Source organism: Lissotriton vulgaris, chromosome 10 (assembly GCF_964263255.1).
Source record: "Lissotriton vulgaris chromosome 10, aLisVul1.2, whole genome shotgun sequence".
Lineage (NCBI taxonomy): Eukaryota > Metazoa > Chordata > Amphibia > Caudata > Salamandridae > Lissotriton > Lissotriton vulgaris.
This window is the reverse complement of record NC_141698.1, coordinates 984,934,180-984,962,024: the sequence shown is the minus strand read 5'-3', so window position 1 is coordinate 984,962,024 and position 27,845 is coordinate 984,934,180. Positions and strand designations below refer to the sequence as shown.

At 45.8% G+C, this 27,845-nt stretch overlaps 1 protein-coding gene across 12 annotated transcripts in view; it reads left to right on the top strand.

The window, feature by feature from the left end:
• The window catches only part of PHF14 (PHD finger protein 14), a 1,195,141-nt gene that overhangs the window by 414,369 nt on the left and 752,927 nt on the right, over window positions 1-27,845 (top strand). The gene's annotated exons all lie outside the window — the stretch shown is intronic.

The following is a 27,845-nucleotide window of genomic DNA, read 5'->3' as shown; positions in this document are numbered from 1 at the left end:
TTCCATGTGAAAACATTAAAGGATGTCATTCTGCAGCTCTACCAAGGGTACTTCATGATGGTGTTAGACCTCCAGGATGCCTACTTGCACATACCCATCCACTCCGTCCATCACCAGAGCCTCTTTTTGTGGTAAGTGGGAAAACCCGCCAAAGGATATTACTGCCTTTGAGTGTCACTATCATAGGGTCCTTACAAAGTGTCTAGCGGTGGTGGCTGCTCGTCTGTACTAACAGATTTTAGCGTCTTCCCATACCTCAGTGATTGGCTGATCAAAAACTGTAGCAGGCAGCAGTACATAGCACTCACTCAAATATCTGTTCCACAGCCTAGTGTTCACATTAAATGTAAATATGTCACTCCTCCAATCCCGACAGATCCAGCCTTCTTTGGTACTGTGTTAAATACTGTCACAGGAAAAGCATCTCATAACCTGTAGAAAATTATGGCATTTTGACATCTGCTCTTCCTTTTCAGTCCACTTGCCTGTCCACTATAAGATTTGTAATCAAGCTCTTAAGGTACTAAGGCAATCTGCATAGCAATTATGGCACACACTAGATTGCACATGCACCCCGTCCAACATCTACTCACAAGGCAGTGGTAACAAGACATGGTTCAGTAGGAAGATCTAGTATTTATAAATGCCAACACTCCACATTTCTGCAGTGGTGGAGCCACAACATCCTGTTGGCCCACATCTACAGGTAACCATCGCCACTGATGCATTGCTTACTGAATGGGGCCCACATTTCAGAAACATGATTGTGCAATGTTATTGGAGACCTCACCACCAGTGTTGACACATCACCTACCTGAAGCTGATGGCCATCTGACTAGCCCTCATATCCTACAAGCTGGTTTATGGCAATAAGGCCCATTAAAGGACAGACTGGATACCAGCTGTGTATTCTATGCAGAAAAAGGGGTGTACCTAATCCTCCCAGCTTTCTGCACAAGCACACACAGCTGGCCCTGGGCAATACGCTATCTTCTAGTGGAACCACTACTAAGGGTGGCCTGCCATTTTGCGGACCTGTAAAGTAGGGCACATCAATAAGTCCTCCACAATTACTTTTAGCTTTGGATAGTTCTGGCCATCGATCTTTTCGTCACTCCAGAACACGCAGTTTGACCAAGCTTCACCTACTGCTGAACACAGCTACAGACCATTAGCAATGCACTAATGATGAATTGGTCTAAGTTATTTACTTATGCTTATCTGCCTTTCTCACTCATCCATTACATAGCTAGGAAAATGTGACCTGTATCCATGAGCTTCATCATGGTGAACCCAACTTGGACTGGGCTGCCTGGGACTCGATTCTTCTGGAGATGTACAGCAATCCCCACAAGAAACTACCGATCAGGCTCTACTTACACCTCCCTGATGAGTGTGTGAATATATTACGTGAGTTCCAGTACAATGTTATGTTATGCAGCCAAGTGGAAGAGATTTGTCAACTACTGCATCTCCAAGCAACTAGACCTCTTCAAACACAAGGTTCAATATGTAATTTGTTACCTTCTGTTCCTCCTAGTATTGCGTATACCACTATCCACCTTCACTTAGCTACTGTAGCAGCATATATGCAGAACCGGTAACATTTATCCTTCTTCAGGATTCCAGCGGTCAACGAGTACTGGAGGCACTCAAAAGGTTGAGTCCCAGGGACCATCCAGCCTCAGTGTGGAACCTTAATGTAGCCCACACAATGCTTAAGAATCCACATTTGAACCCCTCCACTTTTCAGCCTGGTAAATAAGGGTAGGGAAGTCCTTTGTATGCTCTTAAATGCCTACCCAAGGTTGTCCCACCTTTCCACATTAACTAAACTATTGAGTTGACTGTATTCTTTTGATCAACTGATTCTGCTTCAGAATGGGCATTGCACACCTTAGATGTGATGTGTACACTAAAGTATTAATATGAGGGCCACGTCCTTCGCAAAATTAACCTAGTCTTTGTAACATTTGCATTTGCTAACCCCCCAAAATATTCCCTATTTCCAAGCCAGGATTGCCAAATACACCCTCACATTCTTTTCTATATCTTAATGTGTACTCAATGCACTGCCAAGGGCACATTCTACACATAGGAAAGGTACCCACCATGACTTTCCTAGATAACATTCCATTAGTGGACAGCTGCAAAGCAGCTGTGTGGTAAACACCACACAATTTTAGATAGCATTACTGTGTGGACACATTTAGCCTGTTAGTAAAGCTTTAATGACAAAAACACAAGCTACAACAGATAATTTATAAAATACAAAGAGCATTGAATTACACAGATTTCATTTCATTTTTAGTAAGCACCCCATCGAATACCAAGCCGCTGCATTAGCTAGCATGTACAAAAGAAGAGAAATTAAGGTTTATACTTATAAAATCCATTAATCTTAAGAATAGGTAATACATATTTTCATTTGAAAGAATCCTAAAACCTACAAAAAATGTAATTGTCTGGGTAAAATTGAATCACAAGTACAAATTAAAATGTATGCACAAGGAAATTGGCTCAGTGTGGAACCAAGATGGTTTTTGATGGTACCTAAACAACATTTTGGTTAAAATCGTCCTTTCCAATTCATTGTTAACCAGGTACACCTAAGGTTCCTCTCTGACACATTGACGGTTAAAAGCATAATCTCACACAGTGGTTTTCACCATTTCATTGCTTTCTCTATTAGTGGCAGAAATCATTCTGAATAGGTTTTTCACCACTGTGCCATTCCCTTTATTAGTCAGATGAGAGGACAAAAACCAACCTGGCCTGCCAGGAGCTTCCATTGTAAGCTTAATACTCCTCAACCAAGGGATTGTATGGGTGAATTCGCATGATAAACAATTAGCACTAACCTCACAATTGAGTGAGACATGCTGATTGCACCATATCGAAGGTCCAAAGAAGAAGTTGGGTAAGTTTCATATGATCATCTACGCAAGTGGTGGGGAGAGAATGTAGCCTAATGGCTAGGGCGGTCGATCTCAAATCTGTTGGAACCGGGTTCGAGTCTCGACAATGACGCTCAACATCCTGTCATTCTGGGCAAATCACTAAATCTCCCCGTGCCTAACAAAGATAAATGTGTCCCTGTGTAACTCAACTGGTGCTCATCATGTAAAGCACTCTGATACCGCTGGGTCAAGTACGCTCTATATAAAACTACGAGAAAAAATAAACTGAAAAAAAAGTAAAACCCAGTTTCCCATGGTGGAAATATAAGCCTGGTAGTCACCTACAAAAGCAATCCTCCTCCCGCTTTAATTGAAAGCAAAATGATAACCCCATATTGCTTCTCCTTAGCTCATTATTGGGAGACGTTAGCACTTGTAAATTTCCAACTCCGGTAAAACAGGTTGGCTCCCATAGTTCTTAGCTAAATCAAACAAAACCCCAGCAGTGTGGTTGAATGCAGAGCACTCGTGCTATGTTTCGAATGTGACTCCTAAATGCTGGAAATCATTTACCTTCCGGACAAATCGATTGGTTTTCGCTCTACCAAATAATTGATGAAAAAGAATTGAGAAATGAAAACTATTCTATAGTTATAAAATCTGTAAACATGTCCCACAGTTAAATAGCTTGGGACACTGCTATTGTCATCTGCTACCAAATCAAGTGCTAGGCTTAAACTCGAGCCTCAATTGACTTACATGACCGGGTTCTCTATGGTCCATTGTCCTCTTAGTTTTTCTTTTCACCTTTATTTGACAGAGTGACAGCCATTCAATTTTGTCCTGATGACTGCCCGGAATCCCCTGATACGGTCTTAGGATGGGCAGAAACATAGTGACTTGGATTTAATTGGGTGAAGGTTTTACTCCCCTCTCAGTTTTCATTTGCCTATTGTGGACATCTATTAAAGCTGTTGATCCGCCATAAGGTAGTTTAATTCTATTGTCCTGAGTCAGAAACACTCTGCACTCTGTGCACACACTTCATCCACACCTAGCTCTCAAACGGACACCACTTGATCCATTAAAATATTATAGAGAATGCCTTCTGTTGCCGTCTTTTGATCTAGACAACGGAAGATGTAGCCCACACCATTGGATTCGTTTTCAATGTGTGAGGAGGCACTAAACGATGAAGCATGACACCTTAGGTTGGTGAGGGCATTCGTCATGAATAGCAAAGATTTTCCAGAGATATGAGTTATAGAATTGTGTCTTAGTTGGACGTGACTTGATGCATTTCTTTATGTGGTATATTTAGTAGTTCTAGGAACTGATGTAAGTTTAGATGGATAAATGTCCCCCAGACCCTCTTGTGGTTTTAGGTTTTATTATGATGCTCTGCTCATATCTCAGTAAAATAATGCCAATATGTTGACCACTGAATCCAGCAATGATATTGGCCTATAGCAAAGTAGGATCTTGCGCTCTCAGTTGCGAGACTGTTGCCTACAACAAGGGGCTTGCAGCCCGTACATTGCTTCCATTCGTTGGCTTCTTTGTCACTCTTCTATGCTACTGCCTAATTGGCCAGTGCATGCCAAGCATCAATTCCTTTCTTTTTTGTGTAGCATGGACCTTTTTTAAACTTTAAGCCATGCTGTACAGCAGCTGCCAAAAAATTAAACGTGACTGAAAATACAAAATAAACAAAAATGCTGTGACGCAGAGCTCTTTTATAAAACAACTTTCAGACATGTTGCACATCAGCTGCTGTGCAACCTGTCTAAAAATGAACGTAGACAAAAGCAAATAGATCTTGCGTAAGCAAGACCTGGTAGCTTTGCCAATACTTGTTATAGATTAGAACCATAGTTGCCATCTGCCATGAAATCTGTATGCTGGTTGTAAGTACAGCATTCAAAACATTAGTGATTATTTAGGCCCATAAATTAATGTTTTCCTTGAACGGATCCTTGAGGAACTGCTTCGGGGCCACTTGCCTAGAATGATACATGATGGGCTAGCATCGATTGCTGCAATAACATTTTGAGGCTGAAATCTGATTTTTAATTGTATGGTGTAGGAGCCTCCTACAGTGTACCATTACCATCTACTCCAAAGTAATATATATATATATATTTTAAAGTATTCAACCCATCTATCCACTCTCATATATGTGCATAACCCATCAGAATGGCAGGTGTAACATGTATTTATTTTAACTATCTTTGTAAACCGGGGGGCGGAGCTAGCCGCGCTAGGAAATGGCCGCCGTAGGCGAGCTCTCCAGATCAAGCCCCTATCCTGCAACAATCCTGGGTTTATAGACGCAAATTGCTGGTAAATTTTGACTGCCCTGCAAGAGGAAAAGTCGAGCTATCCGCTGGTACCTTTCACGGAGAGATCGGCTGACCTTGCAGAGAACGGTCCAGCGCACATCGGGAGCTGCGGAGTCCCTGCCCTGCCGTGCGTAGCTGCGCTGTCCTTACGCAGGCCCGCGGCTGCGGCGGTGGAGAAAAGGCTGCTACAGGCCCTGAGGAGACATTGCAGTTCCGGGCCCAGCAACCGGCGGGGGCCGCCCGGAGGACAAGACTGCTGCCCCCGACTGACCTCGCTACACTGCGGGAAGGCTGGAAACCGCCAAGGTAGGAGCGGGAGAGCGCTACCGGGCCCGAATAGACTGTGAGGCCCTCGTGGTGGAAACGAAGTGAGCTGCATGATCAAACCGGAGATCCGTCTCCCTGCACCCTCCTGCTAATGCGACGTACGAAAAGCTGATGGTGGCTGGACATGTATGTCCTGACCGGAGCCTGACTGGGATGGTGTGAGCTGAACGCGCCATTTTGCCTACCTACTCTGCTTGCTGCCAGCTATCGCGCCCCGTTTGACGGACAGAAAACACTATCGCTCCCCCTGCCAACGAACTCTGCTGTTAGCTATAGAAGGCACTGAGTGACTCTGCATGGTGTGGGGCGAAACTATGATACCTGATATAGGAGCAATTTTCATGCTGCTGAGGAGCCATATACTTAGTAGGCCCCTGCCACGTGCTGACCTCTAAAGCTGATCCCCCCCATCGCCTTGCGCTCTCGCTGCTGGGGTGCATAGAACTGAGTGCGGGCGCAATCCATCTCTATTATTCTTCTTGCTCGGCATGAACATGGGTAAGCCGGAGAAAACACAATAAAAACTCCTGTTTGATAATCAACGGAAAGTGTCTGCACCGCCTACGAATCGGCCGACGCCGACCGGAGATGCCACATCCTCCCCCACTGCGCAGGCTGCAGTGGATATTCAGGCAATGTTTGCTACTATTCAATCCACCCTAACTAACATTGATGGAAAGATTGACTCCTTAGCATACCGGGTGGATAGCATGTCTTAGCGATTGGACAAGCAGACTGAACGCATAGACATGGCGGAGCGCCGCATATCCGACGCAGAGGACGCTGCGCAACAACTTGAGTTTTAAAACATAAAAAAGTGGATAAACTCATGCAGAGTCTGGCCGACAAGACTGAGGATTAGGAGGCAAGATCTAGGCGCTGCAATCTGCGCGCTCTAGGAGTTGCAGAGACAACCCGCCAGGCAACATGGAGGCCTACGTGAAAACTCTCCGGACCACAATCCTTGGTAAGGATATCTTTTCCCCGGTCTTCATAGTGGAGCGGGTGCATCGCACACTGGCGCCACAACCAGCGGTTGGAGCAAAACCGCACCCTATTATCGCTAGACTCTTGAACTATAGGGACAGGGATGCTGCGCTCAGGAAAGCCCGAGAACTAGGGACCCGCACACAGGAAGGTTTGAACATCTCCTTCTCCCCGGACTTTACCTCCCAGGTCCAAGAGGCAAGGAAGAAATTCTTGGATATCAAGCGGAAATTAAGAGATAATGATGTTCCATACGCTATGCTTTAACCGTCTCGCTTAAAGATAACTCTGGAGGGGGAGAGTGTGATCTGCAACACCCCTCAAGAAGTGATTAAATATCTGCAGGCAAATCACCCTCATGTGCTGAGACGTAGGTCGCCACGAGGTCAGCAGGTCGAACAGGACCCCCCCCCTCGGATGCAGAATAAGTGACTACCTTATCTTAGTTTATATCCTTCCTTTGAGGTTGATATTGTAGAGAAGCTGCGGATAGCCTGCTGAATGTTTTTTATGTATCCTTTACAAAATGTCTCTATTCATTAATGTATATGATCGTGGCAGCGAGGGCTAGGATTGTATAACATGTTCACATGTTTGTATAGTGCGGTATAGAATCCTGAACTGAAAACTCCGGCTTATACGCTATAATACCCTATCAGTATCGGCTTGCGCTGTTGCGAGTGTGGCTTGATCCCCCGGTATCTAGGTGCTGGGGCATATGGCGGGCGGCTACTGACCCCCCTGTGAGATCCACACTGTTCGCCCTTCTTGGGGTACCCATGTATGGAAAAACTGTAATTATGTGGGTACTCACCTGTACGTTTCTCAGTTCTGGGCAGAAGATTTGGGGATTAGGCTTTGTCATATTTGGGATGGCGAAGTGGGTGGGGGGTGGGGTTTTGTTGCGGTTAGAACAGTCACTGTACGTTGTTGTCATATTAATACTTATGGATCCAGAAGCTTATGTAAACGGTTGAAATGCACAAAGTATCTATATGTCGCATGGTGGATGTATGATGGCGATAGGTAAACACTTGAAGTTAATGACATGGAATGTTAGAGGCCTCAAAAGCCCCTAGAAAATCCGTCAGGTCTTTGCTTATTTAGATAGACACGCTATAGACCTAGTGCTTCTGCAGGAAACACACTTGCTCCCTAGTAATGCTAAGACACTTGGGTACAGATGGGCTGAACACTCTATATCGGCCACATACTCCTCCTACGCCCGAGGGGTGTCGATCCTTATACGTAAACGGGTTCAGCTTCGGCTGGATCATACGGACAGGGACCCGCGGGGCAGGTTCATTATCATCATGGGCACACTACGAGGCACCAGAGTAGGTGTTGTTAATGCTTATGGACCTAATGTGGATGGCCCAGATTTTTACATGTCTCTATTCACTAAATTACGAGACCTACCACCAGTAGAATGGATCTGGGGTGGGGACCTGAATGTTGCCCTAAACTCCACTCTGGACCGATCCCATGATACTATTGAACACCACAAGAGGGCAGCGGACACCCTTCTTACTGGCATTGATGAATTTGGCCTTCACGATACATGGAGGGAACGACACCCCACCCTACGAGAAAGTACACACTTGTCCACAGCACACAACAGCTGGTCGAGGCTTGATTATTGGTTATTGACTGATCGGGCATCCACTTGGGCTACAGAGCTCCCAAAAACGCTATCGGACCATAAACCAGTTATTTTAACATTAGCTATCCCCACATATACACCACCTCCCTTTATGTGGCGCTTTAATGCTGCGGCGTTGCTAGACCCTCTATATAAAGAAGCACTACACACTGCCATAGAGGTTTTATTTTGCTACTAACAGTAAATCTGTGGATAGCGCAGGCACTCTCTGGGAGGCCTTCAATACGAGGAGTATGTATTGGCACTACTGCAGGGATATTGAAAGACATAAGGACGCAACTACAGAACTGTGAAAATGACATCCAAATGTTGGAGGCAGAATATGAATCCACACATGTTGCAGCCAAATTGGGGGCAATACGAGAGGCGGTTACACGATATAACGACCTAACGGAGGAGGAAATACGGTACACGTCCAAGCGTCACAGGGCACGCAGACTAGGTGAGGGTGGTCGTCCAGGTCGTATTTTGGCGCAGAAGATGCGTACAAAACACAGGAATCACATAGTTACACAGATAGAGGATGATGAGGGACAAATACATTATTACACCCCTGGGAGTCTGGCTACATTTGATAAAACATACAGCGACTTTTACACTACACAACACACAGCCACAGAACCCGAAATTTTACAATATATTGGGGACATAGCACTAGTATGGCTCTCAGATGCTCATCGCGAATACCTGGCAATGCCGATAACGGAGGAGGAAACACTTACGGACGTTAAAGCCTTACCGAACGGGAAGGCGCCAGGACCCGATGGGTTCACTGGAGAATTCTACAAGGCCTACGCAGAAGATATCATCCCCCATCTCCTCGAAATGTACGAAGAAGCCCACAAAAACGGCACTTTCCCGCAGACATTAAGAGAGGCACTCATAGTAGCAATTCTAAAATCTGATAAGGATTCATCTAAGGCAGAGTCTTACCGGCCATTATCATTAATCAACACGGATGTTAAAATACTAGCAAAAATCATTGCCACGAGATTGCAGCCACTTATGTCCACGATTATTCTACCTGACCAATCGGGCTTCATCCCTGACAGATCCACCGCGTATAACTTGAGCACGATATTTGCCTTATTGCACCAATTGAACCCAGATCTTAGAGCTGTGGCGGTGCTGTTGGACGCGGCCAAAGCATTTGATTCGGTGGAATGGCCCTACATGTTTGCAATCTTAAGACTGATCGGTTTCCCCCTGGGAATGTTAACATGGACCAACCTCCCCACAGCCCGCATTAAAGTAAATGGCTACATATCGGAGTCTGTGCCCATTCAGCAGGGAACGCAACAGGGATGCCCGCTCTCTCCCTTACTCTTCTCGATAGCACTAGAACCCCTAGCCTGTAAAATACGCCAAAAGTACGCCCATACCGCACTTGGTTTCCAACTACGGCCCATCAGTATTTCACTCTATGCTGATGACATGGTCCTATACATCTGGGACCCTGAGAATGGAGCTCCACAGCTAGACTTTCCTCTTGTGTGGCAAGACGACCCAATTAAATATTTGGGCATATGGGTACATAGGGACGCTGAACTAGTAATCAGACAACATTATGGGACAGCAATTGACCGCATAGAAGCGCAGATAAAGAGGTGGATAACCCTCTCTCTGTCCCTTGCCAATCGGATCTCCTTGCTAAAAATAGTGATACTTCCGAAGTTATTGTATTTATTTGTCAACATACCTATTACTCCTCCTGCATCAGTCTTCGCCAGACTACGTGCGGGGTTTGTAAGATTGATTTGGGCAGGGAAGCAAGCTAGGATCAGTCTACGAACACTCACCCTCCCTTATAGTGCAGGTGGCTTCACGGCACCAGATGCCTATCTCTACTATCTATGCGCACAAGCACATTTCACATACTACTGGCACCACCCAGTGTTGTATTTACCACACCTAGCGGTTGAAGACGGAGATGCTAATCCGATACTGCTCCCAAGTATCATGTCACATGTTAGACCTCACCTCACATTACAGGAGATAAACACTGTATGCAAGCGTGCGAGCGGCTCAGTCAACTAGCACACAAGAACCCTATCTATGCTCGATCTTCCCATTAGCCTTTCATGCTAGACTATCGGTCACGATGGAAAAGAACAGTATGGCACTTTTGGAACGGGTAGGCTTGTCAAAGCTGGGGGACCTATATCCGAATGGCACAATTATTACACATGATGACTTATCATATATAAGTAACCAAACACTGCTCTTCTGCTTCTTATACCATAGAATAAGAGCTGCTGCCCGAGAGCTATACCCGTCCTTTCCTGATGAACCCCCTACCCTACACTCGCTGCAACTACTGCTAACTTCACCCAACCATGCACACATCATATCCAAACTATACAGGCAGGTGCAAGCAGAGATAGGAGTTGACACAGTTCAGGCGCGAGACAAATGGTCCGCAATGCTGGACGCACCCCTTGCAGAGGAAGATTGGACAGCTAGTTGCACACTGATCACACTTCTTACTCCAAATGGGAACCTGCGTCTTATTCATTTTAAGTATATCCATCAAGTATATCACACTCCCCTCAAATTGTTCAAAATCAAACTACGAAACAATGCAAGATGTAAGAGATGTGGGACAGATCAAGCAGACTTTGCGCATCTTGCTTGGTGCTGTGAGAGAGTGCAGCAGTACTGGTTAGAAATAACCACTCATCTCGCGAAAATGATGTCCTGTAACATCTCATGCACCCCTAGAGTGTGCTTGCTTGGCCTTGATGTACCACTAAGGGCAAAGGAAAAGAAGCTCGTATCCATACTACTATTGCTAGCGAAACGTAGACTCTCCATGCACTGGGATAGCAAACACGCTCCAGCGCTTAAGGGTTGGTGGGCTGACGCTGCTTACTGCAGGGATAACTTTCTGATATATGCTGAGGAGCCGCCAACTATCTCTAAACCCTCCGACATCTGGGAACCGCTATCCGAGTATTTACGAGACAACCCGGATCTGACTAAAAAGGTCTCTGATGCCATGCTCTAACCCTAGACTTTAACATGTGTTATTATCGCCTATTAAGATTTGATCATGAGGGATGCATTTATGATACTGTGCTCAATCTGTGATTTGTATTTTGGATCTCACAGTGAAATTCTAAGATTTATATGTTAAGTGCTTGTGACTGATGTATGACCTGTTCTTCTTGATTTTATGAGATAAAACTGATAAATAAAATAAAAAATAAAAAAACTATCTTTGTAAACCCTCCAGCCAGTGTATGCTCTTACACGAGAAACCCCAAATTTCCTCCTTGATGGATATTTTCTTCTAGATAACCAGTTTATATTCCATCCTGTATCTAGCTATATAAGCCTGATTTCTTGTGAAACTATTAATGGCAAAACTCAGCCGACTGTTTGCCACCCTACATTATTTATTAAACCAACCTGGTTATAGGCTCTTAACAGGTTTTGCAGGTCTTCACATTTGGTGAAAGCCACAGCAATCGAGATTGTTGGTTAACTAACAATCAACAAATGAACATGAATCAAATCAAGGTTGGCTAACAAAGTCTGGATGTGAACAGTCCACCACCTTAATTGTGGCCCTCTGTCTATGATGGCTGAGCCAAATAATCCATTTTGTTGAGGACTTCTGGAGCTGATTGGCAATCTAACTACACTCTTATGTGGGTTGTGGCCAATAAAGCTGTTTAAAAACATGCCCTTAGAATAGACTCATTCATGGCTTTAGGGATAAAAATGTAGCCAAAAATTGTGGCTTGACCCCCATACAATGACGTTTGAGATCTGATTAGCGGCAGCCCCCACAACTTCTACAATATTACAGGGACCACATTTTAATAATTTGCTATATAAGTTAAATCACCTGCTATTAACTCTTTGGGAATGAGGGACTTTTATCAATATTTTGAAAAAGGTCATGCATGGTAACACTGGTTCTTATCATAGCTTTAGTATCCCGTATCGGCAAAGTGTCATCTTTACTATGTGCTGATCTCAGGAAGATGGAGACCGTGTGAAAGAGGTGGAGTGGTTGACGCAGGGCCTTGCCGGCACCACAGAGGCCTTGGAGAAACCAGTTCACAAACTGCAGTCCACCAGTAAGGCCCATGCAGAATAGCTGGACGACTATGAGGGCAGGGCCAGACGGAACATTGTCCGAATTCTGGCAGTTCCTGAAAGAGCAGAGGGGCCTGCCACAGATCTATTTGTCGAGGAACTCATCACCCAGCAGCTACGGCCCAAAAATCTCTCCAAATTCTTCTTCATTGATAGAGCGAACCGGGTGGCCGGCCTAAACCGGGTCAGCTTCCCAGGCCAATACTTGCATGTGTCTTAAATTTCTGTGACAGGGATGTGATTTTACAAGCGGCACGTCTGCCCCTCCTATTAAAGTTTAGAACAATACCGTCAGGTTTTTCCCTGACTTCACCATGAAAGTACAAAAGCAACGCAGGTGCTTCCTCAGCGTCAAAAAAGCCCTACGGAAAAAAGCACTGATGTATGCTATGTTGTTTCCCGCAAAACTCTGAGTTGAGGCAAAGGGCAAATCGTGGTTCTTCACAGAACCTGAAGCGACTTGGGAGTGGCTGGACGGTTGGCAGAGGGTCAGCGAACCGGGAAATCCCGATAGGCGCAGGAGACAAATTGTGAACGTCCAGAAGCTGTGTCCGGCCAAGAAGAGCAGAATCTCACCAATAAGGACACACCAGCGTGCCAATAGCCTACTCCACCACAAACTATGTTACTGAGTCACCTTCTAATCGACCCAAGGGGAAGCAAACTCTAGTTTGTGCCTTCCACACTGATCAGTCAAACGGCTGGAGGGTTCAGAAAATGCCATCAGGGGCAATTGCTGGACAATGCTGAGCGGTGAGACATGTGACGAGTGACTCCTGTGGCAACACCAGCTGAGTATGCCAATGTTGAACTTGTTCATATATACTCCAGGCTTCATCAATAATGATTGAAATTGAGGTTGGGAGGAGGGTTAAGGGTCGATGTCTCCGAAGAAGGGAAGGGAGGGTGACGGGCACTCTGCAATTTTGGAGGGGCGGGTAGTTCGAAGTGGGGGAGGGTGTTAGTAAGTTTAAGGATTTTCTTTATTTTTTGCCATGCACGCATCAAGGGTATTGGTTATCAAATCATGCTTTTGGTTTGATCAGTTCCCGTCTCCCTCAGTAGAGATATAGTACAGCCCTCAAATCTAGCACCGTCTATGAATGTAGACTTATCAGCACACAGCGGGAAGGTCCCAGATAATTATGCTCCCTTTCACATAGGGGAGCGGATACAGCGGTGCCTGCCACAATAGCACTCCGCCGCCGGCAGCCTTCAATCTGCTCTCCTGGTACGCAAATGGGTTGGGCGACAAACTTAAGAGTGGCGGTTCTTCAATATATTAAGCAGCATGCAATGGATGCTGTTCTATTGTAGGGAACCCATGTGGTTGGAAATACATGCAGGGCACTCGACCAGTGGAGATACAAATTGTTGGCGCATTCGGACTTCACCATAGGGTCCATTGCATGGGGGGTGGAGTTATTGCTGCAGACAATTTTTCCTCTCATAGTTACACACTTAAGCATGGACATTTATGGTCGCTTTGCGGCCCTCTCTGGCACCTGGGAGGGCAGATGTGTAAATATCATGCCAGTCTACATTCCTCTGGCACTATACAGGGTAGCGTTACCAAACTTGATTAAAATGCTTTTCGATTTACCAGAAGGGGAAATAATGATTGGTGGCAACTTTAATATGACCCTATGCGCACAACTAGATACGATTCCCACCCTAAAACAACCCCAGCAGCAAAACTGTGATGGTCGACTTCCTGGCATCTCTGGGCCTGGTCGACGTGTGGCATGAGGCACACCCGTAAACGCGCCAATAAACCTTTTACTCGGCTGCGCAGCACAGCAGTTCACAAATAGACCATATTCTGATGATGGCTGACAAAGCACACCACCTCACAGAAATTAACCATCTTGCTAGGGGCATCTCTCACAACGCCCACACCTTTAGAACAGTCTCAATTAACCCCTGGTGCCTCAAAATTCTGTACATTAAATTGAATCTTATAAAAGCCAGAGATAACTATTTCACTGAGAATGTGGGTTCGGTCCAATTGTCTCAAACCATATGGGAGGCCTATAAAAAGTAATAAAGGTGCTGGCTCTTTCCCTGGCGGTGAGGCACAAGAGAGAGAAGTGCAAAAAACAGGACAAATTGGAGCGCAATTTTCAAGACCGGGAGCAAGCTGCTATAAATATACAAGATGATACAGGTGCCCATGTCTTAGAGCTCAAACTGCAGAAATATAGGGCGCTAACTACTGAGGGTGCTGTAGACAAACACCTGGCACAACAGCATAGAATACATGAGCTCGGAGACAGAGCGGGAAAGCTGCTTGCATGGTTAGTGAGACGAGAAAGGGCAGACCGCTGGATAGCAGTCATACATGGACGGTTCGGGGTATGGATGAGGGATCCGGCAGCTATAGTAGAGGGATTTGCAGATTATTTTAATGAGCTCTACTCCCACACGGGTCCATACACAACTCATGACTTGCGGTAACTACTTAAAAACATTCAGATCCAGATATTAACCAAAGAGGACCAACAAACACTTAATGAGGATCTCATGATTGAGGAAATAGCAGCGGCTTTACACAGTATAATGGCTGGGAAGGCCATGGGCCCGAATGGCCTTCTGGTAGAACTCCTCAAGCTAACTGCCACGAAAGTGATCTGCACTTGCTCAATATGTATCTCGAGAGCAGAGATGGCGGGTATTGCCCAGACACTAATGTGTGGCCTCTATAGTCGTTATCCGTAAGAAGGGGAAGCCGGCTGAGGATTTCTCCTCATACCGCCCAATATCCTTACTCAACATTGAAGAAAAATACTGGCCAAAATACTGGCGCCGCGATTATTAACAATAGTGACTAAATTAGAGCACCTGGACCAGTCCGGTTTTATGCCAAGCCGGAATACTGCCCTAAACCTGCGGGGAGTGAATTGGTCCTCGCTAGGAAAGATCCCATCCATGAAAGCACTGTTATGCTGTCCCTGCACTCCCGTTTGTCCTTTGATACGGTAGACATGCCCTGCGTGTTCGCCGTCCCGGAACGTTTGGGCCTCGGTGAAAAATGTTTTGAATGGATCTGGCTATTATATACCCGACCACTCATGCAAGTAAGGGTGAACGTTCACACATCAGACATTTGCTCTGCACTGTGGAACAAGACAGGGCTGCCCTTTGTCGCCCATTATATTCGCATTGATCTTAGAACCCTTGGCGAGCTGGATACGAGATCCGCTGATACATGGATTAAAATGGACAGACGGATGAGAGGACAAAATCTCACTTTATGCAGATGACATTTTGTTATATCTAGCGTCCCCTCGCGCCTTCATTGACAGGGTCCTTCAGATTTGCTCCAACTTTGGGAGGTATTCTGGCTACACCATCAATTGGTCCAAGTCTGTAATATACTTGTTACAGGGGCCTGCCACAGCCCTCCCGGTGGAATGTGGAGCTAACATAGTGACAGACAGTTTTCGCTATCTTGGAATATTTGTGACGACCAATCCAACAACCTTTCATGAATAGAATCTTCTGGGTCCTTTGACGCGTCTGCAAGGTGATGTCCTTCACTGGCATGCGCTACCGATATTCCTGCTCAGGCGAGCAGCACTCTACAAAATGTGGTACTGCCATGTTTCCTGTATGCCCTACAGAATATGCAGTACAGGGTCTCTGAAACCTACTTGAACTCGATAGACTGTGAAATCAGAACACTACTATAGGATGGCAAACCGCCCTGGATTGCGCCATCTAAGCTGGTCCGGGGGTGGTTTGATGGTGGGATAGCGTTACCAAACATCTGAGTTTATTATTGGGCTGCACAGCTATCGATTGGTCAGCAGGACCCGGCCTGCCGAATGGACAGGTGGTTGATGGGCATTAGGGGCTTTAGAGAAGCTTTATATATATGAAGCCTCTGGTAGGCAGCAACTCACAGGCCCTACGTCCCTTAGAGTGTCTCTATGGCACGCTGTCACGAGAAGGTTGAGCTGGAGGGTGGGGGCGGGGGTAGCCTTACACTGAGCACACCCCTGTGGCATACTGAGAAACTTGGTAAGCTAATCCGGTATCAAGGCTTTGACAAATGGGATACCATCGGCCTGTCGACGTTGGGGGATCGTGTCACAAAAGGGAAAATAATTATGTTCGCCATGCTACAACAAGAGTACGAGCAGTCTGCTGGGGAGGTGTTTAGGTACACACAAGTTCAACATGCTTTGAGGTCAGCGCTTTAAGCAGGGGGAAGGTGCTGAACACATAGACCGCAAATTGACCGCACACACCTATTGCAAAATAATCAACAACACTCCTGACATACTGCAACAGCTACATAAGCACTGGCAGGGAGACCTGGGGGACCTGGAGGAAGAGGACATGTGGGATGCGGTATCCTCCCCACGGGAAGTCGCCATATCATCATGCCTGAGGTTAATCCAGTTAAAGATCCTTCACATACATCTCATGCACATTGTTGGGTAAGATGGGCAGAATTGTTGACACTGAGTGTAGACTGAGATGTGGGGTGGTGGGCACCCTCTACCACACACTTTGTCAAGGCCCGGTCATCCAGAAGTACTGGGCCAGCGTAGTGGAGGAGGCGTGCGCGGTTAGTGACACTACCCTGCCTGTGGTTCTCAAACAATGTTTACTTAATGTGTGGGATCCCACCAACATGAACCATGCTGAGCAACTCTGGGCCAACCTGGGCTTTATTGTCGCTAAACGTAATATAGCCCATAGATGTGGGGGTGCTGGAGCCGCCACCCCGGGAAGAATGAGAGTGAGATATGGATTGGTGTATGTTTGTCTATCTGTAGAAGCAGGGGGGTGCCCACAGAAATGGAACCAGGTATGAGGGAAATGGAACAAACGCAGAGGCAATATTTGTGCTTCCCCTACAATTCCGCAAGAGGGACTACTGTTGTTAAGAAATCTAACAAATATAGTATTTATTTTTTATATATTTTTTTAATGTATTTAATTTTTTCAAACTAATCATACAAGGTGGATGTCCAGAAGAGACAGATTGCAGAATCAGAACTTACAGGCCTAAGAAAAATTCACCCGCACCCCCCCTCCCAACCCTCTTCCAGTCATTATCTAGGACATAATCAAGTCAGTTCATAGCCATAGCTGCACTTGGACTGTATATCAAAAAATAAAGCACTGATCAAGAAATGAAAGGCAGGCCTCAGGAAAGTCACCTTGAAGTCCAACTGCCAGAGGGAGGCCAGGCGCAGTACTCTGTCCCATACATGAGCAGTCCAAAGTCTATAAAAGAACCAGTTCATGAGGTATGGCATTCAGAGTGCATCAGGATTGCACTTTCAATTAATCCCTACAATAGACTAGATCCTGGAGCCACTGCTTGACAGTGGGCTCTGTTCTGGATACCCATTGTTGCACCACTGCCCGCTTTGCAAACAAAGTGGAGATCGCCACAACACGTCTCCTAGCAGGTTTCAGCTGTTTTACATATCCCAACAAGCACAGCTCAGGCATACAACTCACCGGCTCCATCACCATATCAGACAGGATGTGGACCACCGAAGTCCAGAAGGCAAACATTCCGCCACACATCCATGTGACATGATAAAAATCTACATCTGCAGCTCCACACCACACACACTTCGGCGATTCTCTCAGACCATATTTGTATAATTGCACAGGAGAGTAGTAAACCTGATGTAGGTATTTAAAGTGAATAATTCTGAGATTGCAATTGGTCGTTAGTCGGCCCAGCAGCACGCCATGCAGGTCTCCGGAGTTATGGGGCGGCCTATTGCAGCCTGCCAACGCAGGCACGATGAGCACTCCTCCTGATCCCTTTCCCGCAACGAAGAGTTATATAACTTAGTAATGAGCCCTTTGCGGTCCTCACATGATGGCAAGGCCTGTAGTGCACGAAGCACAGTTGGCTCCGCCAGGTAATCAGGATATACCGTACGAACAGCCTGACGAACACGAACATATGAAAAGTTAAACATGAATCCTCATTCCACACCACTCTGTGCCTCGCATAGCGTCTTAAAGCGGCCTTCCATATATAAATCCCCCACCCTAGTAATGCCCGCATCAGATAGTTGCTTCAGAGCAGTTGGTTCACGTGCCGCTGATATCTCCGGGTGAGATGCAAGAGGCAATAGCGTGGTATACAGGTATGGCAGCTGAGCTCTGGCTGCCAGCACACGCCAAGCCCAAGCCGTGCACTGTTGAGGGTTTATATCCATTTGCGGCCCACCAGAGACGCCCGACAGGACCATCGCCTGCAGCTTGACGGGCAACACTGCATCCGCTTCAATAGCCACATGCGGCTGAAAACGCTTCGGGAAGTGCCAGTAATGTGCGAAGTGGGCCTGCGCACATAAATAATATAATCTGATGTCTGGAGCCTCAAAGCATATCCTATCAAACGATTGCACCAAGAGTTCCCATCGACATCGAGGCTGCTTTCCTCCCCACACGAATGTCAGGAGAGCAGATTGCAGGGTGCGGAACAGTGTTATGTTAAGCCGAATGGGTATATTAACAAAAAAATATAACAGCTTAGGCAAAAAGACAATTTTCATAATTGCTATTCTATCCGCCAATGAAAGGGGAAGGTGAGACCACCGCTCAGCCTGCTCAAATATGCGGGTAATTGTACGCCCATAATTCTCAGTAATCACCACAGTGGGGTCGTGATGCACTCACACACCCAGGTACTTTACGGGATCAGAGGTCCAGGACAATGGAAATCAAGTTCCACCTCCTTAGTGTAATTCGTGAGTGGTCTTCATTTTCCCTGCGTTTGTAGACTCTGGAATCCCGGTAATGCGGATATTATTGCACCGGGACCGCGCCTCTAAATCCTCATTTTTAGCTTGAATAAGAGACAGCACCTTTTCATTGTTAAATGTTTTGTCAGAGACCGATGACAGCCCATCTTCTGCCGCCGAGACCCGTTGTTCCAACTCCCCTATTCGGGCGTTCTGTTTTTCCAATTGGGAAGACATGTGATCCAGCCTATGGTTCACCGCAGTCATCGCACCCTCTATAGATTGTAACGTGCTTTGCATTGCCACTAATGTAGCTTCAAGCGTGGGGGGGTTATCTGTGTGCGCATCAGCCTCCGAGTCTGAGGCAGTCTTCTGTGGTGTCTTGGGAGCCCTGCAGGATTTAAAAGTAAGACGCGGCTGAGTCTTTTCCGTCCACCCCATGATGGAGAGTGGTGGTTGCTGTGTGAATGTTGGTGCATAATGGAGCAGCTGCCGGAGTCCCCCGTCCAGCACCACCCCATTAGCCAAGTTCACAAAGGGGCCCCAGGGAGGTACCAGCACCAGCTATCAACCCCTAGTGCACAGTGATTATCCAAGGCGGTCCCCTCCTACAAAAGCGCCCCAGTGCTCAGATCCAAAAAGCAGCCCCGCAGACCCTGGGGCAACCCAGCAGATCTTCAGCACAGTAGTGACTCACAGCCGTTAGTACTATGCCCCACCACAGTTATCTCAAAGCACAACACCCAGGGACAAGTAGTGCGCAGTCAGGGGTGCACCACATACAAAAGACCCCTCGTGGATCACTGGGTTGTGCAGATGTAAAAGAACGTGCCTATTTGTAGAGGCTTAGTTGGCATGTGGGTGCGACTGCCTTCGAATGCAACTACACAGAGACCTGCAAAAGGGTCTCTTAGTATATCGCTGAACAATGATTGCCGCTTTTTTTATTGCCTTGTGTATGTCCCACACACGGATTGCCGGTATAAAACCAAACTAGTGGCCTTACTGTGTATTTTCTGGTGTGAATGAAAAGGTAGTTTGCTATTCCGCTGGATTCTGTTAATTTCGTCTGTATTTACAACGTTATTTTGGGTCATAGAGGCGTTATGGAGCCCCCAGTATATATTACTGGCCTGTAAACTGTTGTAGGAAGAATGTGCAGTGACCACCCAGCCAGTCCTTGTCGGAACGATGATGCACGGCAGCCCTTGACTTAATATGTGACCTCTGGGGGCACCCCCTCCTCTCTCAACCCATTCAGCTTTTAGAAGCTTCAAGTGAGTTGGCCAGTTCAAGCGGCAGAACAATTTTTCTTTGTTTGACACATTATTGGAGTTTCAGGCCGCCATTTAAGTATTCTGCTTTGCACGTGGTCCCAGTGTGGAATTTTGGGCTCACTCTTGACGTGGTGAGCCGGTTACCCATTCAGTTCAGAGGGGTGCAGTGTTTTCATTGAAGCAGATGCTGTAAAGACTAGGGGGCATATGTAGGTAATACATGTTTTGCAATTCTCAAATTGCGATTTTAGGGAATCTCAATTAGAGAATCGCAAAACACAGTATAGGTAGGATTAGCAAAATATTTTGCGATTCCCACCTATTCCTTATTTGCTAATCGTAATTGAGATTCACAAATAAGGAATACCTTCCCATTCATTCCTATGGGCTAAAAGGCCCATTGGAATGAATGAGAAGACATTCTCAATTTGCGATTCGCAATTGGAGAATCGCAAATTGAGAATGCAATATCAAGGTTGCAAGGGTGTCAATAGGACACCCTTTTGCACCCCTGAAATAAACATGTGTGCACATGTGGCGCACATACTTGCGCTAAGGGCATGTATGTTCGCCACATGGCACTTTGAAAAATGCAAAAAGGTGCATTTTTCAAAGAAATCGCAAATTACCACCAACCTGAAGTTGGTGGCAATTTGCAATTCCTTAAGCCACATTCGCACAACTTGGGTGCTACCTACATTGCATTTAAGGAATCGCAATTTGAGATTCCTTAAATGCATTAGCAAAATAAGGAATCGCAAATTTTGTGATTCCTTATTTTGCGTGTGGGTTTTTGTGTGCTACATAGCACACTGACCAAATTGCGATCGCAAATGCAGAAATTCTGCGAATTTCTACATTTGCGATTGCAAATGGGCTACCTACATATGGGCCATGGTGAGCTGCATGTGGTCTCTACTTCATCATCTCAAATACTGATTCCTCGTATCTTCTTGTTGCTTGTGCAGTTGACTCTGCCATTCATTTTGTTCAAGTGCAATGACTCAAACTTTACTCTGAGCCAACACCACTACTATCACAAACTGTAACAAGCATTTGCAATGCAATAGGTCTCGCATTAGGAAAGTTTGAGCTATTGGTATTGTAAATGACAAATTTTATATTTGTGTTGGTTTTGAAAATAGCGAAATTAATAGCTTTGTCATTTACAGTGCCAATAGTTTTAACTTTCGCAAAGGTGACACCTTTAGCATTTGTAATGCGATATCTGTTGTATTTAAGTGACTTATATGTATTGATATTACAAATAGCAATGGCTTTTAATTTTTTTAAATAATTAATACTTAAATAAAAGTTATTGTAATTTATAATGGCAATAGCTTAAACTATTGTAAATAACTTTTGTGAAGATTATGTTCAGTGTATTTTATTGGGACGAAAATCCAAGAACAGAAGTGAAATATTAACATCTTTTTGTGACATTTGTAATAAAGCTTGAAACATTGAGAGAACATATTTGAACCAGTTATTGTTGAATGGTTGCACAGATTGATGCTGTGATGGCGCTCAGTGATGCTGTGGCGGCGCTCCGTGATGCTGTGGCGTAGTGATGCTGTGGTAGCGCATAGTGAGGTCGTGGTGCCCCTGAGCGATGCTGTTTTGGTGCTGAGTGATGCTGTTGTGATGCGATAGATAGATAGAGGGAGGGCGATAGATAGAGGGAGGGCGATAGAGGGAGGGTGATAGACAGAGTGAGGGCGATCGATAGTGTGAGTGCGAAAGACAGATAGAGTGAGGGCGATAGATAGAGTGAGGGCGATAGATATCTTTCTATCTATCTAGATAGAGTGAGGGCGGTAGAGTGAGGAGTGAGGGCGGTAGAGTGAGGAGTGAGGGCGGTAGAGTGAGGAGTGAGGGCGGTAGAGTGAGGAGTGAGGGCAGTAGAGTGAGGAGTGAGGGCGGTAGAGTGAGGAGTGAGGGCGGTAGAGTGAGGAGTGAGGGCGGTAGAGTGAGGGTGGTATATTGAGGGCGATAGACATAGTGAGGGCGATAGACAGATAGAGTGAGGACGATAGACAGATAGAGTGAGGACGATAGACAGATAGAGTGAGGACGATAGACAGATAGAGTGAGGACGATAGACAGAGTGAGGACGATAGACAGAGTGAGGACGATAGACAGAGTGAGGACGATAGACAGAGTGAGGACGATAGACAGATAGATAGAGTGAGGACGATAGACAGATAGATAGAGTGAGGGCGATAGACAGATAGATAGAGTGAGGACGACAGATAGAGTGAGGACGATAGACAGAGTGAGGACGATAGATAGATAGATAGAGTGAGGGCGATAGACAGATAGATAGAGTGAGGGCGATAGACAGATAGAGTGAGGGCGGTAGAGTGAGGAGTGAGGGCGGTAGAGTGAGGAGTGAGGGCGGTAGAGTGAGGAGTGAGGGCGGTAGAGTGAGGAGTGAGGGCGGTAGAGTGAGGAGGGTATATTGAGGGCGATAGACAGATAGAGTGAGGGCGATAGACAGATAGAGTGAGGGCGATAGACAGATAGAGTGAGGGCGATAGACAGATAGAGTGAGGGCGATAGACAGATAGAGTGAGGGCGATAGACAGATAGAGTGAGGGCGATAGACAGATAGAGTGAGGGCGATAGACAGATAGAGTGAGGGCGATATAGACAGATAGAGTGAGGGCGATAGACAGATAGAGTGAGGGCGATAGACAGATAGAGTGAGGGCGATATAGACAGATAGAGTGAGGGCGATATAGACAGATAGAGTGAGGGCGATAGACAGATAGAGTGAGGGCGATAGACAGATAGAGTGAGGGCGATAGACAGATAGAGTGAGGGCGATAGACAGATAGAGTGAGGGCGATAGACAGATAGAGTGAGGGCGATAGACAGATAGAGTGAGGGCGATAGACAGATAGAGTGAGGGCGATAGACAGATAGAGTGAGGGCGATAGACAGATAGAGTGAGGGCGATAGACAGATAGAGTGAGGGCGATAGACAGATAGAGTGAGGGCGATAGACAGATAGAGTGAGGGCGATAGACAGATACAGTGAGGGCGATAGACAGATACAGTGAGGGCGATAGACAGATACAGTGAGGGCGATATAGACAGATAGAGTGAGGGCGATATAGACAGATAGAGTGAGGGCGATATAGACAGATAGAGTGAGGGCGAGGGCGATATAGACAGATAGAGTGAGGGCGATATAGACAGATAGAGTGAGGGCGATATAGACAGATAGAGTGAGGGCGATATAGACAGAAAGAGTGAGGGCGATAGATGTATATAATTATGTGGCACTGAGTGGTATTGTGCGTAGTGTATGTTGCATTCTGTAGAATTATGTGGTGTGTAATTATGTGGCACTGAGTGGTATTTAGAGTGTATGTTGCATCGAGAGCTGTGCAATTATGTGGCGTAGAATTATGTGGCACTGAGTGGGATTTGGAGTGTATGTTGCATTGAGTGCAGTGTTAATATGTGGCGTGTAATTGTGTGGCACTGACTGGTATTTGGAGTGCACGTTGCGTTGAGCGCAGTGTAATTATGTAGCATATAATTATATGGCACTGAGTGGTATTATGAGGAGTGCATGTTGTATGATTTGGACCAATGCGGTTAGTAGGGTACGCACTCTTTTTGATGTTTGGGTGTAGTCAAAGTCAATATAGGTAGGTGGTGCCCGTGGAGTAACACCCCCTGTACTTGGGGTTAAACAAAACTGTGGAACGCACTGTTTCCCTCGATCAGTGTCTCTCCAGAGCTCTCTGTGCTAAATTCAATGATTTATTCATGAAATGTGGACAAAAGTTCTGTTGTATGATTAAATTCGTTCTTTTTATTTGTTCATTTTAAGTTCATCACATGATTATTCTCATGGTGTTTAAACAAGTGGCCCGTTGGCACAATGCATTTCGGGCTTTGCTCTTCCTCAGGGGCCGTGTAATACTCTGTAAGGTAACCAAGTACAGTTTCAAAAGAAAAGTTCATATTCGTGTCATTTTGTACAACTTCATAAAGCATTTGTAATCATGCAGAAGGGAAGAGAAGGGGAGTAAACCGTGTGAGTCATGGTTTTTAAGACAATTCATCGTGCTTGCTTAAAGAAAAAGTGATGAGGTGTCATGCGACAAGTTTGAAAGGTGACGGTGTCTGCGCAATCATGTGAATTACGGTGAAATAGCGGTGGTTTCAACGTATTTATGTGCTCCACTGGTGGACAAACGTGCAATAGCTAATGTAACGTTCAAACCTGTTTCAGACTATGTGTCGACATACATTTGCGAGTATTGACGAGCCTGAAAAAAGAAAGTTAACCGTGTCAATGAGCGAATTTACGCAGTAGTGTGTTTGCTGCATTGTGTCGGAAAAGTGTCCTGGTCCTCAGTTAATGGTTACGGGACTTACCGGATAGTAGTTGTCTCAGGGTGTTCCGCGCTCGTCCGTCCGAAAACGTTGAACACACGCTGTCTGCAGCGTTCTAAATGGGTGTACCGGGTCATGTGACGCCGGAATTGTATCTGATGTTTTGATTGGCTACCGACTGGTCGCATGTAATAACAATGTGTTGTCTGTGGAAGATATTTGTGAAATTGAATCGAGTCTGTGACATAGACCCCTATAAAATTAAATGCGCTAGGTGTATAAACTTCTTTCCGTTTCGGTAAATTGCTAAATGGTTGCGCTATATTGTGCGGAGGCTAAAACTTGTATGTGTGTAAAACAAAGGATGATGATCGCGGGTAACATTTTAAATGTAGACCAAGATGTGCAGTGTGGAAAACATTTTATTGTTTCCACACTGCACATCTTCGTCTACATTTAAAATGTTACCCGCGATCATCATCCTTTGTTTACAAGTTTTAGCCTCCGCACAATATAGCGACGGTAGCCAATCAAAACATCAGATACAATTCCGGCGTCACATGACCCGGTACACCCATTTAGAACGCTGCAGACAGCGTGCGTTCAACGTTTTCGGACGGACGAGCGCGGAACACCCTGAGACAACTACTATCCGGTAAGTCCCGTAACCATTAACGGAGGACCAGGACACTTTACCGACACAACGCAGCAAACGCGCTACTGCGTAAATTCGCTCATTGACCCGGTTCACTTTTTTTTCAGGCTCGTCAATACTCGCAAATGTATGTCGACACATAGTCTGAAACAGGTTTGAACGTTACATTAGCTATTGCACGTTTGTCCACCAGTGGAGCACATAAATACGTTGAAACCACCGCTATTTCACCGTAATTCACATGATTGCGCAGACACCGTCACCTTTCAAACTTGTCGCATGACAACACGTCACTTTTTCTTTAAGCAAGCACAATGAATTATGTCTTAAAAACCATGACTCACACTGTTTACTCCCCTTCTCTTCCCTTCTGCATGATTACAAATGCTTTATGATGTATGAAGTTGTACAAAATGACATGAATATGAACTTTTCTTTTGAAACTGTACTTGGTTACCTTACAGAGTATTACACGGCCCCTGAGGAAGGTCAAATCCCGAAATGCATTGGGCCAACGGGCCACTTGTTTAAACACCATGAGAATAATCATGTGATGAACTTAAAATGAACAAATAAAAAGAACGAATTTAATCATACAACAGAACTTTTGTCCACATTTCATGAATAAATCATTGAATTTAGCACAGAGTGCTCTGGAGAGACACTGATCTCGAGGGAAACAGTGCGTTCCACAGAGTGTATGTTGTATTCAGTAGAGTGTAATTGTGTGGCGTGTAATTATGTGGCACTGAGTGGTATTGTTTGGAGTGTATGTTGCATTGTAATTACGTAGCATATAATTATGTGGCACTGAGTGGTATTGTGTGAAGTGTGTGTTGCATTCAGTAGAGTCATTATGTGGTGTGTAATTATGTGGCACTGAGTGGTATTTGGAGTGTATGTTGTATTCAGTAGAGTGTAATTGTGTAGCGTGTAATTATGTGGCACTGAGTGGTATTTGCAGTGTATGTTGCATTGAGTGTAGTGTAATTATGTTGCATATTACTATGTGGCACTGAGTGGTATTTGGATTGTATGTTGCATTGAGAGCTGTGTAATTATGTGGCCTGTAATTATGTGGCGCTGAGTGGGATTTGGAGTGTATGTTGCATCGAGCGCAGTGTAATTATGTAGCATATAATTACGTGGCAGTAAGTGGTATTGTCTGGGGTGTATGTTGTATTCAGTAGAGTGTAATTATGTGGCGTGTAATTATGTGGCACTGAGTGGTATAGTTTGGAGTGTATTTGTAGTAGATGGAATGTGATGTGTACATTTTGCCTAAGGGATATGGAGTGTATAGTATATAGCTTGGTAGTGAAGCCTGTACACTAGCGACTCCAGGTCAGAATCGTCCCTGTGTCAGGGGCAGTCACAGGAACAGAGAAGCGTAGAATTAACATCCGTGCCAAGCTTGCTTTCCTGCTGCAGAACCGATGTAAGGCACACTCTGCCCAACCGAGGTCAAAACACCCAACTCCTGGACATATAAAAAAAAAGGGACCAGCTGCCCAAACAACATAAGTTGAAATTAGAAAATAGAACAAAATATAGTGTAAAGAAATACAGTTGTTATGGGGTAATTGACCAGGCAACGAGTGGGGAGAGCTCCTGTATACGTGTTTGTAAATACCTAAATGCATTCCTTTTATTCCATTTTAGGTGTGAGAATACAAACAAATGAGCATTAAACGTGCAGTAAACAGAAGGATAAAGTGAAAGGGATGAGGAGGGCAGCTTAGAGGGGACAGGCAGTGGGTCAGAATAGAAGGGCAGATATGAGGATTGGCAAAAGGAATGAAGGAGTGGGGAAAGGACAGGCAGGAGGAGGAAGGAAAGAGGCAGACAGGAGGACATTGGAAAGGGAGGAGACAGTAGGCAAATGGCCAATCTGAAAGAGACACGTTAGTGAAAGATTCCTTACCTTAGAATATCCCCAGGCGTCAGATTGGATCCGGAACTTTTTGCGTAGCAATTCACCTGTGCGTCGGTAGGCGTCGTCCGCGGCTCCGCATCCGTCGTCGGCGTCATTAGCGCCGGAATGACGTCGTCGGAGTACTTAGACGCCGCCCATGCGTGCTGACGTCAGTTCTTCTTTTTTCCGCGCCAGCTAGCGCAGATCCGGAGAAGCTCTACCCCTAGTCACTTTTTGGCTGAACTTTTTGATCTTTTTGATCATTTCTCTACTCGAGTCATCGACGCTATCGGTGCCGGTAGGGATGCCCTGGTTCAAACCCTTCTCGAAGTGCGACCGACTGATGTCGGTTACCGACCCCCATTGCCGGTGCCTGAAGTGTTTAGGCCTCGACCACGACGACCGCACCTTCTCCGACTGCCGGGCCCTGACGTCTAAAGCTAGGTGGGAGCGGTCCCGCAAGCGACTCGAGCTCCGGCAGTCGGCCCGCGCCGTTCCAGGTCCCGGTCCCACAGGAGGTCGAGGGACCGGTCGCGGGGTCGGAGTCTTCGCAGCTCCGGGAGTGGATATCGGTCGTCAGGATCCAAG